The sequence below is a fragment of the Hipposideros armiger genome, unplaced genomic scaffold (assembly GCF_001890085.2).
Source record: "Hipposideros armiger isolate ML-2016 unplaced genomic scaffold, ASM189008v1 scaffold_127, whole genome shotgun sequence".
NCBI lineage: Eukaryota > Metazoa > Chordata > Mammalia > Chiroptera > Hipposideridae > Hipposideros > Hipposideros armiger.
The window spans coordinates 3,085,475-3,090,186 of NW_017731477.1; the positions used below are offsets into that span (position 1 = coordinate 3,085,475).

Here is a 4,712-nt window from a genome sequence, read left to right on the forward strand (position 1 = left end):
ACAATTACAAGAGCCATCAGGAGAGGATTATAGACTTCACTGAATTATTTCATAGTCAATAATATTTTAACTTATCAAAAGCAGGAAAGTATCAACTGAGTTAAAATTACCATAATGAACGGTAAAGGAAAAAGTTACTTGTTATTGTAAGAAATCATTATTAAGCAAAATAAATAATGAAAGCAAACCAAGTTTTACCAAATCCCTTTAGAGAATAACCTTCTTTGCCAGGAGAGTGTGTTATTAGCATCTGAAAGAAAACAAGGATTTTGCTCTAAGCAGCAGATTCAAAGTTAATGTGCAAAGGATACTGCCTCTTTGTAATTCATTCAATAATACAATACTTTATTGCATAAAGAGAGCCATTTAGACTTTATATATCTAGCAATTGTTCATCAGCAAAAATGTCAGAATTCCAAGGAAGCAAAGGAGCAAGTTACAAAGGATTTCCAGTTTCTTAGATGAGACCTTAAAGCAATATACAATATCATTCATATGTATATATGAAAAGCTATGGCACAGTCATACTGTTTCCAATTCAATAGTGAAAACTAAATCTGGAAGGCACCTCAGTTTTTATTTTCAGAAATTCAGCACAACTGTGTAAGAGTGGATGCAGATCAAGTAGCAGCCATGACGTTTTACTTAAAGACATTGTCTATGATAAGAACAGCATTTGGAAGGAAAAGAAAATTTTATCCTATTATTTTAAATAGTACAGATAATATTATTTTAAATAATATAGATAATATATTAAGGTAATATATATTAAGGTAATATATATAACATATAGATAATATAATAATATAGATAATAAGTAAGTGAAAGTAAGTCAACAGCTATGGTAGATACAGGTGCATTCAAGAGTGCTGATTAAAGGTGCATGTGAAACTGATTCCCCCAAAGACAGTCTTATAGCTCAGGTCTTACTTGAATAGGGATGAGGGAGGGGTGGGTGCAGTTGGGGCTATTCTCTGTGCCCCTGCTTGCAGTCTATCTGCATATCGCTCGCCCATCACCCCCCACCCCGACCACCAGCTTTCTTCATTCATGGAAGTTGTCAGGCAAAATTTTCACCTACAAGGGACTGTGCATCCACCAAGACCTTGTGGGTGTGGTTGGAAGTCCGGACATAGTCGTGCTTTTACTTGGCTTTCCAAATCCAGCTACAATTGGTGCAAGATTTGGGAAGGTCTGATGCTGTGGTTTCATTGAGTGATTGCCCTCGATTTCTTAGGCTTTAGCTTCAGCGACAAACTGAGACCCCATCCCTACTCCGCATTTGATCAGGCTAATATGGTGGAGGCACTTTTGCGGCATCTGGGACTCCAGAACCACAGGATCAACATTTTGTCTCATGATTATGGAGACCTTGGTGCTCAGGAGCTGCCCTATAGGTTCAAGCAGAATCGGTCTGGTCGGCTCACCATAAAGAGTCTCTGTCTGTCTAATGGAGGTACACTTCCTGAGACACCGCTCTCCTTCTCTGAAATCTTCTCAAAGATGGAGGCATGCTGTCACCCATCCTCACACGATTGATGAACTTCTTTGTATTCTCTTCAGGTCTCACTCCAGTCTTTGAGCCATACACCCAACCCTCTGAGAGTGAATGGTGGGACATGTGGGCAGGGATATGCATCAGTGATGGGAACTTAGTTATTGACAGCCTCTTACTGTACATCAACCAGAGGACGTTTAGAAGACTCTGAGTGGGAGCTCTTGCTTCTGTAACTATTCCCAATCATTTTATCTAAAGCCTTTGGATCCCATAAATCCCTATCCAGAGTTTTTGGAGCTGTACAGGAAAAGTCTTCTATGGTCTACAGTGTCAATTCTGGATGACCACATTAGTCACTGCTCAAAGCTAGAAGATCCCATGGGCATCTTGAATTCATATATGGGATTCATCAACTCTTTCTGAGCTGGAAAGAGTATCTTCCCTGTATCACCTCCTCTCTTCCCATATTTGTCATGTATTCACTTTAGGAAGAAATGCCCCAAAGAGGTCCTAGCCACCAAACATTATTTTCTCACAAAAATCCACCTGACTCTAATTGGTGAACAGCCAGCAGAAGCTCTGACTATGGGTGACCTAATAGCCCACCTCACATTCCTTTGACATCTCATCAATTGTATGGACTTGCATTTGTCTTTATGTTATTAGGAAATTATGACAAGCACTATACTCACTGATGCAGAAAAACAAACATTCTTTGGCATAAAAGTCTTTTAACATTTCTATGGACTTTTCTGAAACATTTAGAAATGCTCATTTCTGGCCCAACCCCAGTTGCCCAATTGGACTGTAACAGTAAAGAATGAGGAGAGCGTGCCTCCATACTGCTTGCATGGCTTTAAGGGCACATGCCATTTAAAGTTTTTTAGGCAGCAAAGCTTCAAGTGAGTGAGTCTCCCTTGTCATAACTTTGGATTTAGTTTCACCAGCTACTTCTAATTAGACATTTTGTTAAAATAGATTTTGGTTTAAATAATTCAGTATTCTAGGTATACTTTAAGACTATGTTTCACCTACATGTATTATAGATAGATAGATAGATAGATATAGATATAGATATAGATAGATAGATAGATAGATAGATACATATAGATATATAGATATATATATAGATAGATACTAAACCAGCAGACACTTACTCTGGCAGAGTAGAGTAGTAACCTTATTAAACACATTTAACTTCTGAATAAATTGAAATAAATCCAAAACTATTTACAGAATTTCCTAAAAGACATGAAATACCAATAGCATCTATGCCAGAGATTTACTGTTATTAGCTGGAAAGACAAATTCTAACAGCAAATAAGAGTCTGACTTTTCATACCTCAGTGTTTCAAAGAACATGCCTCAAAGCATGTGCCTCCTGAGCGAAAGTCGAGGGGAGGAGACAACTGTATGGTTCAAGTTTCCATACCGAGTGTACACTGATTCCTTATGGTGATTGCTTAACTTCTCATTGGCTGTCCCAGAGCAGCTTCCTCACATAGTTCCACAATACATGTACTTTTTTTTGTTGTTTTGTTTAAAGATTTTTATTGGGGAATTGGGGGAAGGGGAACAGACAAGTTGCTATCCTTTTGTTCTTCAGTCTAGTTGTGGAGGACGTTGCTGCACTGTCCCAAGTTGGCACCATCATTGCGCTCTTCCCGGGCGAGGCAGATCAGTCGCTGGCTTCTGGATGGGCGCTCACGCTGGCTGCTGGCTACACACGGTAGCACATGGCAACCCACCTGCCGTCGCCAGACTCACGCCAGGTTGAGCTGTTGTTCAGCATCTTAGCTGTAGAGGGCAGTGTCACTGGCCCTCATATATGGGATCCGAACCGGGGCCCTCTGGCGTCCCAAGCCAGCTCTTAGCCAACGCTCCACTTGGCCGGCCCACAATACGTGTACTTTATAGACAGGAAAATTCCAGAAACTTTAAGAACAAATTCTGGAAGGCTTATGAGCAAATGGTGCTGAGTACTTTTTTTCTTAAGGCACAGTTTCATTGTTTTAGACAAAACAGGATTATTAAGTGATTAGTTTAAATTATTTTTTTTAATAAGCAACTTCAAGTATAACAACTGAAAACACCATGAGTGTTCATTTTCTATTAATAAAAATGAATTTTGACAAAAAAGTAGGAAGTAACATGGTGTATTTTGTCTGCCACAATTGATCCTGTGATTAAAAGACAGTGTGGACTACGCATGAGATGTCCAGCCTTGAGTGAATCCAGGGCCCAAAGTGGCCTAGGGTCCTTAATTTTGAGCCTTAGCTAGTGCATGTTCAAGGCACCACCACTATATAGTTGACCCTTGAACAATGCAGAAGAGGTGGGTGTTAGAGGCTCCAACCCCCGCACAGCTGAAAATCTGCATGTTACTTTTGATTCCCTAGTCATCCATCCCTCAGTACCCATGAAGGATTGGTTCCAGGAAACCCACAGATGCTCAAGTCCTTTATATAAAATGGCATAGAGCAATGCATACAGTCTGCCCTCCACATCTGTGGATTCCCAACCACGGTGGAAAACACTGTTCCCCATCAGCTATTGGTTGAATTTATGGATGTGAAAACCTGGGGATACACAAAGTTCATTGTATATTTATTGAAAAAAATCCACATATAAGTGGATTTCCACAGTTCAAACCCACGTTATTCAAGGGTCAACGGTATTTCCTTCCTCTCCATGCCACAAGTCCAGTGCAGTATGCCAGCATCCAATCCAGGCTGGGAGAGTCCCCTTCCTATGCTCAACTCAGGGATGTGACCATCAGAAATCCACGTCTTCCTCCCTTATGCACACCTTACCTGATTTTAAAACCTCTGCTAACTGAAAAACTAGAAGCAGCTCCTCCTCTCTAAATTTTGTGGGAGGGGGATACTGCTGGGGAAACTCTGGAGATCTCCCATAAGATTCTACTTGGTGTGGGCTTTGGATATGAACATAAGTATAAGTGTTAGGTTTCTATTTACAAGGCCAAGACAGTGGAGTGAGGATGTCAGTGGGGCCAGAGAGTAGAGTGCTGCCCTGGGTCTTCTAGGGCTGAGTGGAGAGAATGACATAGGACGGCCCAGGATAAGCCACAGCTTATAATGTTATTTCTGTGTTTTGACCTCATTTTGGAAGGGAAGGCAGGGGGCATATTGACATACTTTTCAGAGGGCTCTCCTCAAATCCTGAGAGAGCTTCAAAACCTTAGCTATTGAGG

The 4,712-nt window shown here is 40.7% G+C and overlaps 1 pseudogene; it reads left to right on the forward strand.

Moving 5' to 3' along the window:
• Positions 1-918: 918 nt before the first annotated feature.
• LOC109386013 (mesoderm-specific transcript homolog protein-like) lies at positions 919-1,921 on the forward strand (annotated as a pseudogene).
• Positions 1,922-4,712: the final 2,791 nt, after the last annotated feature.